We start from the raw sequence: 13859 nt of genomic DNA, 5'->3' as shown, positions 1-13859 counted from the left end.
CATCTAAAACCCCTTTTATCCATCCACCATGTTCTTATCAGAATTTTTTCCTCAAACTAAAGTTCCTGCTCCACACCCCACTTATTTATACTTTTGTGTCCTCTCATCACATTCTGTGGCCTGGAGCACCTTAGTGCTTGTTTACTGACAGAGCATTTAGTCACTTATCAGGTGCATTTTAAGGACATCCTTCTCCATGGAGATTTCTTAACCTTCCCAGCCCCATAAAATTGATGACTCATACTTCTACTCCCCTGGTATTCTCTGCTGACATATGTCATGCCCCCCAAACACTTCACTGCACCTAAAAACCATTCTACTCTATTCTAAGTTCCTCCAACTCTATTTTAGGTTCCTTAATGTCAGAACTGGAATTTATTCATCTTTCTACTCTCAGCACAATCACCGTGTGCAGCACACAGCTGACAAGAAAATAAGCCTGCTGAATGAGTGAGTAGCCCTTCCATGGTCAGGAGAATAAAAACCCTATCACAAAAGACAGTCAGCCTCTCTGGTCTAAAGATGTACGTAGTAATAGAGCACATTAAAAATTGACTATATCAACACTCATCCCTACTTCAAAATTTAATTTTCCTTTAAACTACAATCCTAACTATAATAATAATGAAATATTAAATACTCCCTGAATGATACGTTCCGAGGCAGATGGACAGCATGGGTCTTCATGATGGCCTGGAGATTTGCCATACAGTCTACTAAGATCCTTCCATCAACCACAACCCCTCCGCTCCTACCCTCTGTGGAAACAGTGTGCCCCGGCTGACCTTTGAGAGTTCCCTCGGGCTACAGTTACACCCCTGTGAGCCTGGAGCCATCTATTGCTTCTGAGAGCAAAGAGCAAACACCCAGAGCAGCGTTGTTTTATTACATCGTCGCCCTGTGCTTCCAAAGGCAGCCTTGGTCTGGAACCAAACTCACACTGGGCTTCTACTAAACACCTGACGCGGCGCGCATGATCTCACCTTACTTTTAACTTTCTCTTCCTTCCTGAATCTACTTCGACTATCTGAATCCGACCCACTTCTTGCGCCGAACTTTATTTAGTTCTTTCTCGGAGCTATTTCCAGGAGGATGTACACTACATCCTACAAGCAACGGGAGACAGCAGCCCAAGTAAGGGAGAATTCACTGAAATTTGGCAGAAATAACAAAACAGAGCCAGAAATGGGGTCTCCAGTGGCAGAGGTCAGAGACCAGGATTATAGGCTGCTACTTGCAGATGCAGTTCAGTCTCAGATCTGGTTCCTTGAAATCAAAGATTACCTGATTCAAGGAGGAGTTCGCTCAGTAGAGCTTCCGAAGTAGAGGTAGAGAGTGGACGAGTCAGAATCAGAGACAAGACATTTTGGGAAGTGGCCTAGCCCCCAGGAACAGGTAGGCATGGAGTCATACAGGAGGCCCACTGTCAGACTCCCAAGCCTGTGCTGATGGGGCACGTACTCCGAACCATCAAAGGTTATTGGTGAAGATCAGGCCCTAACATGTAGGATGTGGTGACTGTTCATGCTGCCATCAGTATCTCTCACTTGACCCCACAAAGTAATCAGCTACTTTTCCCCCTGATATGTACCTTAATTGATTTAAAATTTCACCATCTGAAGAAACTTTTCATACTCCTCAAGCCCTGCACCTTCCTTATGAAGTTTTAAAAGATGCTGGTGGATTACTGTCATGACTGTTTCCTAGGGAATTCTACTGTGAATCTTTCTTTGTGTAGAGGATTTTCTGGTATACTCAGCACTTATCCAGTATATTTAAATAATAACTGTGATTTAAAAATGTCCTTATTCTACGGTGACTCCGTTCTGCTTTGTTTTGATGATGAATTCCGGCACTCTCTCTGGATACACCTTCTCAGTGTCCTCAACAGACCTCTCTTCCCCTACTTGACCTTGAACTCTTAGACTTCCAACACGGATCCTTCTCATACTCTGAAGAGTTGGGATATGATGTTTTGTCAGAGGCTTAATGAAGTTCTTAAATACTGTTTCTTAAATTGCTAAACATCCAGATGATCAATTCCTACACCTTTCTTACTAATATGCTGATAGGGTAGTAGCTGTGCTTTGGGTCCTATAAATATACACCAAAAATCACACATAAAATCTATCTTATTAGCATATTCAATAAAACAAAGAGATACATTTACAGGATGAATAATCTTATAAAAAATAAATGTCCTATCATAAAAACCACATAAGGAAATAAAATAGCCTTGAGAATTTTGTCATAGTTACACAAAAGACACATACATGCATTTTAAAGGAACTTAGACGGGATCAACAAGAACTTTTGTTCGCTTCTGTCATATTTGTATTTAGAATTTCTAACAATTGATTCCACATAGACACTGCAAGATCAGAGATCTTAAAATACATTCCTTGCTACATATACTGTCAATAAGACCCAAATATAAATTTAGCAACACAGAATCCTTCAACTGCATTAATATTTTACCAGACTGATCAATTTCTTTCTTTTATGAAGTTCCTTATAGGGGCTCTTGGGTGGCTCAGTTGGTTAAGCATCAGACTTCGGTTAGGTCATGATCTCATAGTTCATGGGTTTGAGCCCCACATCAGGCTTGGGATTCTCTCCCACTTCCTCTCTCTCTACCCCTCCCCTGTTGTGCTTTCTCTCTCTGTCTCAAAATAGATAAAATTTTTTAAAATGCTTACAATACTTGGAGAATTTTAAAATGGAAATCTGAACCATCATAACAGTATAAATTTGTTATTTTTCCTTTGTCTCATTTTGTTGTTATTGTTCCATGTGACATGTTCGTGAATGGGTATGAATTTCCATGGCTGTTGGAAATTATGAGAGATAATCAAGACTGAGATCAAGTCCTGTCTGAATGATAATTTTCTTATTGCTGAAACTTACTTATTTCTTATTACTGAATTTTCTTATTACTGAAACTTAGTAAATAGTTATGCTAAATCATTATGCCTACCACTAAAAAGAAAAAGAAGCTAAGAAGAATTTGGAATGCAGCAAATGGACTCTTTTAGAGTCTTAAACTTTGGGTTACAAACTTCACAGCATTACAGTGATGAAGTCAAGATTGCTTGCATTTCAAAAGTTGAAAATCACTGACCAAAGTGATTTGCCTATTAAACACTGAGAAAAGAGAACAAGAAAGATGTGGGCTTAAAGGGTTATACTTATTTCACAGATTAAAAAATATCTTTGCAATTGCTGGTGACATTTGTTTCCAAAGAGCAATCCAATTTCTGATTTCTGCATGCTTGGTTGGATTCTCTTTTATTACTGTTTCTCAGCGGTCCACAGTTACTCTTCATGGTGTGAAATGGTTCTTCCGTGTTCTTAATGTGTTTCCTCTGCACCCCTACGTGCATTCACTTTGCTGAAGTTTTACATACAGTAAATGCTTAGAGTTCTCATTACATACCTCTCACATCTTCCAAGAGCCATTAAGAACTCTCCTTTTTTTTTTAAGTAATTTTTACATTACTCTTGTGAAAGCCATGAAATTTGGACCCAATTTTGCCACTTATCACCTTTGTAAACATGAACAAAGCAATGCTGTCTCTGAATCTCAGCTTCTTCATCTATAAAATGGGAATCATAACATCTCCTTTACTAACCCAGCATCCACCAGTAACTAGTGGTTTGAATGGGCACATCACTTAACCACTCTGTGCCTCTACTTCCTCTTTTACAAAGTGAGGGTAGTAATACTACCCACCTCTTAAGGCTGGTTAAGAATCAAATGAGATAGTACATGCCAAATATATAAAATATATTTTAAATGAGATAGTACATGCCAAATATATAAAACAGGTGCATGGTAATTGTTCAAAACACTCTTGTGATTGCTGAAAAGGTACAATGAAACTAGTATGTGTGGAATGATAGAGTAAAAAGAGGAAGGGCTTCACAGTTCAACAAACTTAGGTTCAAATCATGCCCTTTTATTGGCTGTGATATCTCACATAAGTCACTCCACCTCTCTACACCTTGGTTATCTCTATTGTAAAATCCAAAATTATGAATATTAACAACAGCATGCATAAAGAGTAGAGTGAGTATTCAAAATATAGTGGTTATTATGAGAGTAAGTGAAAGTAATTTACAAAAAATATCATCACTCAAATAGCATTTATAAGACATGAGTAATATCAGAGATACATGAAATCCCTATCGCAATCCTTATCAGAAAGAGTAAGAAGAAAGCATATTCTAAAGAAACAGGAGAAACAACGATGACAACAGTGAAATGGAACAAATCTATGACCATTACAAAATAATGAATGTGTCAGCAAAATTTATAAAATGAAGGGAAAGGCCACTGGACTCACAGCTACAGTCATCTGCTTGGCAGGGTTGCCAAATAGCAATTGGTAAAGTATACACAGATTTCTTTCTAAGAAAATCAGACTTAGTTAGTGGGTGGTCCTCACCATAATCATAACAAATATACTCACTACCCAGAGCTAAAAGGGGAAATATATATGTAATAGAACATAATTCCAAACAGTCAGGATGCTAACTTTTGGTTGGCACAGTCTGACATGGTAGGCTAGGATGGAGATTATATAGTAAGACATCAAGTCTATTTGCTGTAGTAAAGTTGATGGAATAGGACCTTACTTTGGAAATGGCCCATCAGGGGTGCCTGGGCGGCTCAGTTGGTTGAGCAGCGACTCTTGATTTCGGTTCTTGATTTCTCACGGTTCATGAAGTCGAGTCCCCTGTCCAGCTCTGGGCTTCCTTCTCTCTCCCTCTTTCTCTGCCCCTCCCCTGCTCATATTCTCTCTCTTTCTCTCTCTCAAAATAAATAAATAAAACCTAGAAAGAAAGAAAGAAAGAAAGAAAGAAAGAAAGAAAGAAAGAAAGAAAGGAAGGAAGGAAGGAAGGAAGAAAGAAAGAAAGAAAGAGAAAGAAAGAAAGAAAGAAAGAAAGAAAGAAAGAAAGAAAGGGCCCATCAATTAATGCATGATGGAATTCATTGTGACTTGGGAAAACTGCTGATAATCATTACCATTGTTGCTATTATTTTTTTTAACTTTATTAGTATTTTTTGTTTACTTAGTTTTGAGACAGAGAGAGACAGAGCATGAATGGGGGAGGGTCAGAGAGAGAGGGAGACACAGAATCTGAAGCAGGCTCCAGGCTCTGAGCTGTCAGCACAGAGCCTGACGCGGGGCTCGAACTCACGGACCGTAAGATCATGACCTGAGCCGAAGTCGGACGCTTAACCGACTGAGCCACCCAGGCGCCCCCCATTGTTGCTATTATTAAAATCAAATGCCCAGTATTCATTATCACATGATGATTTTCTAAAACTATTTTTTTTAAGTTTTTTTAATGTTTACTTATTTTCGAGAGAGAGAGACACAAATTGTGAGCAGGAGAGGAGCAGAGAGAGAGGGAGACACAGAATCCAAAGTGGGCTCCAGGCTCTGAACTGTCAGCACAGAGCCCAATGTGGGGCTCAAACCCATGAGCTGTGAGATCATGACCTGAGCCAAAGTCGGACGCCCAATCAACTGAGCCACCCAGGTGCCCCTAAAACTATTTTTATATTTTAAAAACAGAAAGTAGGAAAAATATGAAAATACACATTAAATAAAAATAAGCCTAAAGGATTATTTTGTTCTATTCCTTGGGATATAAATCTTTTTTTTTTTTTTTTTTTTTTTTTTTTGAGAGAGAGTCAGAGCATGGGTGGGTGGGGGCAGTAGAAGAGAGAAAAAGAGAATTTTTTTTTTAATTTATTTTTGAGAGAGAGAGACAGAGACAGAGTGTGAGCAGGGGACAGGCAGAGAGAGAGGGAGACACAGAATCCGAAGCAGGCTGCAGGCTTTGAGCTGTCAGCACAGAGCCCAACGTGGAACTCGAACTCATGAGCAACAAGACCATGACCTGAGCCAACTCATTGCCCAACCGTTTGAATGACCCAGGCGCCCTATTTTTTCTTTTAGTATTTTTAATGTTTATTTTTGAGAGAGAGACAGCATGAGGAAAGAGAATCTTAAGCCCCGACATGGGGCTCAACCTCATGACTGTGAGATCATGACCTGAGCAGAAATCAAGAGTCAGATGCTTAATCGACTGAGTCACCCAGACTCTCCATGGATATGTGTCTTATTTTATGTTTTATGGTATGAGAAGAAATGAGATAAAGTGCCATAACTTAAAAACAAAATTTTTTTTAATGTTTATTTTTGAGAGAGAGAGAGACAGAGACAGAGCGCGAGTTGGGGAGGGGCAGAGAGAAAAGGAGACACAGAGTTCGAAGCAGGCTCCAGGCTCTGAGCTGTCAGCACAGAGCCTGATGCAGGGCTTGAACTCAAGAACTGTGAGATCATGACCTGAGCTGAAGTCGGACATTTAACCAACTAAGCCACTCAGGCACTCAAGTGCTATAACTTTTAGACAAGTATATCTAGCATATTGCCTAGAATGTCAATGACCACAGTAATCATGCCCTAACTTGCTCTAATAATTGCAGATCATGCAATGCCTACCTACTAGGGTACCTTGGTTCCTGACTCTAGAACCAGTCCCATTCCTATGGGGACAGTAAAACTCTGTAGGTAAGTAGCTAATTGATCCAGTATTGAGTCAGTCTGAATGTGGTATGGATGTCCTCCTTGCTCCCCATTGCTCCCTCCACACCATTCACCCTCTCTCCTCCATTCCCTGTCCTTGTCACATTGATTCTCCTTTCTTCAGACTATACCACTGTGATGCCTAATTTGGTAAATATAGTTAATCAGGGATGGTTAATTTGGTTAATTCAGACAGTACAGCTACAGTACAGACAGTACAGTCAAATTGGCTAGGCATGGTGCCCAGTCTTCACAGTCTAGACATTGCTGTGAAGGTATTATTTTTTAGACGAGATTAACATTTAAAACAGTAGACTCTGAATAAAGCAGTTTACTCTTCATAATGTGGGTGGGCCTCATCCAATCACTTGGGGGCCTTAAAAGCAATAATCAAGTTTCTCCAGGAAAAGGGAATTCTGCCTCTGGACCATCTTTGGACTCATGCTGCAACATCAACTCTCCTTGGATCTCCAGTCTGTCAGCCTGCCCTGCAGATAGACTTCCAGACATGCCAGCTCCCACAGTCACATGAGCCAATTCCTTAAAAATCTCTGTTGATACAATTATGTATATATAGCCTGCTACTCTGGAGAACCACGACTAATATGGCCAGCTGGGGACCCATGATTAGGTCACATTTCATTTTGTTTAAAACCAACCAATTCAGATCCCTATCTTCACTTATCTCAGTAATGCATTTCCTTCCTCGGTAGGAGGCTTCTTTCCCACTCCCAGCCACAAAGTAAGTCAAGAACTCCAATAGGCTGGAAGATGAGTCCTCCCTCAGCCGATATCTTGCTTCCTATCTCACCGAGATAAAACAGAAGCAACCAGAAGAGAAGTTCATCAAGCTATGCCCACAACCTACTCACCTATCTGCTATTGGCCTATATACCCTGCCTTCCTCCCATGTACTCCTGCCTGAGAGCAACCCTCCACTTACCCACTGACCCTGTCCCTTCTCAGCTACTCCAGAAACTCTCCCCCTCTCTTGCCTCATCAGGCTCCTCCCCTCCCTTAGGGCTCAGTGGCAACAGTATAAAAATATGGTGTCACCTTTCCCGTCTTAAAAAAATAAGTTTAAAAAGCCTCTCTAATTCCACATCCCCTTTCACCTTACATCTCGATTCTCTGTTGCCCTTTACAAAATAGTTCCTCCAAAGAGTTGTCTGCACTCACTGTCTCCCATTCCTCGCTTTCTATTCTTTTTAGATCCACTCCCTTCTGCTTTTCATCCTTACCATTCCACTGAATCTAATCCTCTCAAGGTCACCAAAGACCTTCCTGCTGCAATTCTAATGATCAATACTCAGTCCTCATTTTAGTTGACTTACTAGCAGCTTGTCAGTTCACTGTTTTCTACAACTGAAAGCTCTTTCTCTTGGTTTACAGGATGATGACATCCTCCTGGTCTATTTCCATTAGCTTCTCCCTCTCAGTTTCTTTTGCTGATTCTTCACAATAAGAAAGACCCCAAGGCCAAGGGGCCTCCTCATCCTTATTTCCCTCACTTCCTTGGTAATTTCATTAAACCTCAGGACTCAGCCCTTTTCACTCTTCCTTCAGATGTCCATGTGGCTCACTCTCTCCCCTCTTTTCAGTCTTGGCTGAAATGTCACCTTCTCAGTAGGACTTTCATTGTATAAAATTGAACCTTCCTCTCCCCTATTCCCAGCTCTGATAATCTGTTGGCTTGCAACCTCAAGAGCTTCCTGGGTGAAATCTGAAATGAAGCCCCTGTACATGGAGGCCAAAGAGAGGCCAAAGGGAGACACAGACCGCTCCAGATGTTAGGTGGCAGGTTTAAGAAGCAAGAGAACTTACATACAAGGTTCGTCTTGGGTGGTGGCAAGACTAACAGATCCCCCCATCCACCCTCTAGAACCTGAGAAGCTTATATAGAGGGCTTAGCTGGGTTCAGTCATATATTCAGTCCAGATAGTCTCAACACACCTTACTCTCTCAAGGCTGTATCCATGAGAAAGGGCCGCTAGTGTGGGAATAGTAGAAAGAACATATATTCTAAGGATGGGGATGGGGTTGGGGAAGGGGTGAGGAGCCTCTGATTGCCGGGGTCCAGCTCTCAGGTCGAACAGCGACTATATCCTCTTGATGACCTCCTCCAACACAATCCTTATCTCGCCCTTCCTTCCTATTTATTATTCTTCATAACATTCATTGTGATGTCACAAACCCCATTTACTCATCTGCTTTATTGTGTGTTCTCTTCCACTTAAGACCTACATTCCCTAAGGGCAGGAACTGCAGTCCTCTTTGTTTACCTCTTTATGCCCAGAGCCCAAAACATCTGACAAATTGTAGGTGCTCAGTACACTTGCTGAATCAATGGTCTTGCCTAGCTTTGTTACCCACTTGATGTGTGGTAGAGAAACTAAGATTCTTTGTTCAGTTTTCCTATGAATTGAGGTCTTCAAAATGTATTGATAGACCTCCCTGATTCTGAACATTCCTCTGTTACCTCCCTAATTGCCTTCCATCTGGATTACACCACATATGGACACCTTTTCTGTATTAATGGGCTCTCCTGAACATTTTATTAACAGTGCTCATCTCTGTCCTGAGGTAGGAGAGTCATCGGTCTGTCCAAGGAAATCAAAGTGGACAAGGAACATCAAAGTGGTCGGTGTGAACGGCTGATACAGACTGAGCCAGGAAGACAATGGAAGGAGATGAGGTCAAAAGTGGTAACCAAGGGGTGTAGAAGGAAGATAGAGATCAAGCAGCGGCTTGAATAACTTGAAAAGACTTTGGCTTTTTCTCAGAGTGAGTTGAGAAGTCCTTGGACAGTATTGAGTAGGTGTAACATGATCTGATGTGTTTTTAAAAATTCACTCTATCTGCGGGTTGAAAATAAATCACTATTCAAGGTCATTTAATTTTTCTGCACCTCATTTGCAAAGCGAGTAGGCTAGGTTAGAGATCCTTTTAGGTTGCTTCAACTTTTAAGAAATCATACAAATATGAGTGGAAAAAGGATTTTTTTTTAAATACCTGGTTAATTAAATGTTTTGTGATTAACAACAAACAATACATCAATTGCTTCACCTGACACTATTTTTAAAAATCAGTGCATGGGGCGCCTGGGTGGCTCAGTCGGTTAAGCGGCCGACTACGGCTCAGGTCATGATCTCGTGGTCCGCGAGTTCGAGCCCCAAGTCAGGCTCTGTGCTGACAGCTCAGAGCCTGGAGCCTGTTTCAGATTCTGTGTCTCCCTCTCTCTGACCCTCCCCCGTTCATGCTCTGTCTCTCTCTGTCTCAAAAATAAAAAATTTAAAAAAAAAAACGAAAAATAAAAATCAGTGCTTGGCAACAGTGAATTCATGATGATCTAGGCTGCTCATCAAAGTGCCCTTCAAATTCTCACACTCTCCTATTTGCCACAGTTTCTTAGATATTTCCACATGTCACTACTAAAACTTGGCTTGGAGAGACCCGAAAAGGAAACATGGCAGAGATTCATCAGATGCAAGATTTATTGCGAGTCAAATTTGCAGAAAACTAATCAAGTCTTGATGTGGGAAATTGAAGTTCAATGTATTGAGATGCGTTGTTTTCCTGACAACATTTTTAGAGAATGCAAACTCTACTTGCCTAAGCACACCAAGCTAGCTACCTGAGGTATTTAAGGTTTTCTGCATTTCATGGACTGTAGTCAAGGTTCTCCAGAGACAGTGAATTAATAGGATAGCTAGCGTGCTAGATATTTATTTTAAGCAATTGTCTCATGTGACTGTGGGGGGCTGGCAAGTCCAAAATCTGTAGAGCAGACCCACAGGCTAAAAATCCAGGCAAGAACTGATGTTGAGGTCCAAATTCCCTAGGGCAGCAAAATGAAAACTCAGGCAGGGTTTCTCTGTTGCAGTCTTGAAGAAAATTCCTTTTTCAAGAAATCTGTCTTTGCTCTTAATGCCTTCAACTGATTGGACAAGGCCCACCATTACAGAAGATAATCTGCTTTTGTCAAAGTTACCGACTTAAATGTTTAATACATACAAAAAACACCCTCAAGGCAACATCTAGACTTGTGTTTGACCAAACATTCTGGTACCATGACCTAGCCAAGTTGACAGCCTCAGTAAAGGCTGAGCTGAGTAATATCAATTCTTTTTAAATTTTTTTTTAATGTTTATTTATTTTTGAGACAGAGAGAGATAGAGCATGAACGGGGGAGGGTCAGAGAGAGGGGGAGACACAGAATCGGAAGCAGGCTCCAGGCTCTGAGCTGTCAGCACAGAGCCCGAAGCGGGGCTTGAACTCACGGACCGTGAGATCATGACCTGAGTTGAAGTCGAACGCTTAACCAACTGAGCCACCCAGGTGCCCCGATACCAATTCTTAAGTAACAGAGATTATCCCACTCTCTTGAAATGTTGCATGCAATTCCAAGTATACTGTTCGTCATTTTCCTCTTTTTGCTAGTAAGAAAACAAGAGCCACAATTCAAAGCTCTATTATTAAATTAATCCATGAGAACAATCAGTATTATTAATGAGGAAGGAAAGGGCAAGTTTTCTTCTATTTTTCCATCCCTATGTTGTTAATATCAGTTATATGTAAGAATTGTGAGGGTTAAATCCCTAAACCAGATTCATCAATTAAATGTGAAAAGTAAACTGATAATGCACAGAAGTATTCCAAATGAAGTTGAGTCCGCAATGCTGGAAGTGACTAAATGTATTTTCATGGGACTGCTATAGCCATAGCACCCTGAATGTGTGCCATCTTATCTGTATTTTCATGGGACTTGAAGCCCTCTTCTCCTCGCAGCTGGAACCACTGGATTTCCACATACTAGAGTTTCTTAGAAAAATCTTTTCCGTAAGAGGAACTTAGGGAGTTCTATCCTAGCATCTTGGAACACACCATCTGTCTACTTGGCTTCTATCAGCTCCACCCTGTGCCCCGGTAGTAGGAATCTCTCTTGCCCCAGAGCTGCAAATACCCATCTTGAACATCCAGTCCAATTCAAGGCTGATCATACATTTTTAGCCGAACTGGCCCCCTAGTTAGGTATCTTTCTGAGATTGGAGCCCTGTTTGGCTCTTGTTAGACTTCCCTTCTTTCCAGGGCAGGATGGGACACCTGCGTCTGAACTGGAGATGAACCCCCGGCGCCGGGCAGACTGAGGCTCGGGGCGCGGGTGGTCGAGCGAGCGCGTGCGCGCGGGTGGCCGCGTCGCCAAGGCCCAAGTTACCGGCTCAGGATCCGCTACCCGCTTAGATTTCCCAATCCCAACTGCCGGCCTGCCATTTCCACCTCCGTGCTATCGTACGTGCTGTCCAGCTGACAGAATGGTCCTGCTGCCCCAGCCCTTCTAGCTGAGGATACTCATCCAGGCTGAGACTTTCTCTTGGGTGCTGTATCCTTGGCTGCATATGCCATGCTTTTTTCATGAGACTGGGCTTTGCTTTTGGAAGGCAGTCCCTCTTTCTTGCCCCCTTCCCCCCAAGTGTGAGGTCTAGTTCTGGTTCCCCATTTCTCCCAGAATGCCTGTCCTCTAGCAGAATTCACAGAGTATTAGTACCCTTGTACAAATGGGCCTGAGTTTTCTCACCTGTAAAATTAGGAGATTGGACTAGAAATGACCCTTTCAGCTCTGACAGGCTTATGATTCTATAAATGCCTCCTCTATTTAATGGTCCTTGACAGCACCTCAGAGAAAATAAAATCACACCAGGTCCTGAGTAGATTATTTTTATTCTGACATGTCTATGCCTGGCTCTCTTTTCTGATGATAAGTTTCTCATCATTGAGTAATGCTTCTATTTCTTAGAGAGTGCTTTTCCTTAAATACTATAGTTATTATCAGTTCATCCAATTTATTCTAGTCAGACCATTAAGGGATGTGCTAGAGATTTTCCTTCGGTTTCTTACACAACACAAATGGAATCTAAACAGAAGACCCCGCTAATCTCCTGCTTCCGGCCCCTGGGGGCTTGTCACTGAACTCTGGCCAGGACCCACACATGCCTCTGGTACTTGGGCCTTTGCTGGTGAGAATATGCTTGGGCAGTTCCACTTCCTCCTCTCTTTTGGTAAAAGAATACTTTTACACCATGTGTTTATTAGGAACCGTGTTCCCTCAGGCTGAAGTGTAAATAGAGGATTAAGAGCATAACTAATTTACATGAGAGACAAACATACCCATGAAAGCAGAACACATTGTAAATGATACACTGAGAAAAAGTTAATCTCGTTTTCCATTGCATGTCCGAACAGGCAAATCCTCTTGCCATTTACCTTTGCTTTTAGAAACAAAGTGCAGAACAATAAAATTTTTCACTCACGGAGCCATTCTTTATTTCCAATCAAAGAACCTCAGCAGAGACCCTTGCAGGAAATGCAATATCTAGGCCACACACATAAACGGAATCTTAAAAAAAAAAATGATGAATGAGATTGTTTCCCTTTCCTTAAAAACTGAATTAAATTAAAAGCATGATCAAGCTACTTGGCTGTACAAAAGCCAGTCATTAATATTGCTTTTAAAAACTCAACAGGAAGCAGCTGATTCAGTGGACACGGACACACGGCCTCTGCAGAGTTGAACCTGTCTGTCCCAAACCACATTTGAAGTTATTCCAGTAGCTCCGAGCAAAATAGTGACAGAGTAATTGGCAGTAAACAAGATAAAGTGGATGTGTTCTTTGGCTATTATGTTAGCAACTAAGTACATTGAAATACTATCAGCCAAAAGTATAATTTCCAAAAAGAACATTACTGATATAATAAATGTTTGTGACCTCTAAATCTTCTAAAGGTTTAGGAAGTTTGGTTCCAGGAGGGAAAGTTGGGCATGCTTGCACAGCCATATCTTGGGCTGGCTACCCAAGGCACGGATGCCCTGGATACCTCAGGCAAGGATGGCCTTGTGTTAAGAGGTCACCTGAGAGGAGCATCGGGAAAACTTCCCAGGCCCCAAATCTCTCCGCCATCCACTGACATTCCACCCTGAAACGTGTACTACAGATGTTTAATGTTTTCTCCCTTGAACTTGTCCTCCTGGGAGAGAAGCCATATTTGACTTCAAGATGGACTCACTTATGAAGGCCTTTCTCGAGAATTATTTCTGACGCAGAAAAGGTGAGGGTTGGAAAGCATGAACATGTCAGGAGTCTGAGGTCAGAGGAAGAGAATGTGAGCAAGGCTGGGAAGGAAGAGGGGACATAACCAAACAAGGAAATACTGCATGAGGAAGACAAACTGGGTACTTCAACATCACGTCCAGGGCCAGTG

At 41.7% G+C, this 13859-nt stretch overlaps 2 long non-coding RNA genes across 3 annotated transcripts in view; one reads left to right on the top strand and one right to left on the bottom strand.

Moving 5' to 3' along the window:
* LOC102901049 overlaps window positions 1-13859 on the bottom strand; it is an 82856-nt gene that overhangs the window by 58012 nt on the left and 10985 nt on the right. The gene's annotated exons all lie outside the window — the stretch shown is intronic.
* On the top strand, window positions 8846-9494 carry LOC123383240. Its single transcript, XR_006592792.1, has 2 exons — window positions 8846-8920; window positions 9167-9494. It is a non-coding gene; the product is annotated as an uncharacterized LOC123383240 (long non-coding RNA).

This window comes from Felis catus, chromosome F2 (genome assembly GCF_018350175.1).
Source record: "Felis catus isolate Fca126 chromosome F2, F.catus_Fca126_mat1.0, whole genome shotgun sequence".
Lineage (NCBI taxonomy): Eukaryota > Metazoa > Chordata > Mammalia > Carnivora > Felidae > Felis > Felis catus.
Note: the sequence above shows the minus strand (reverse complement) of the source record. Positions and strands in the feature narration are given on the sequence as shown.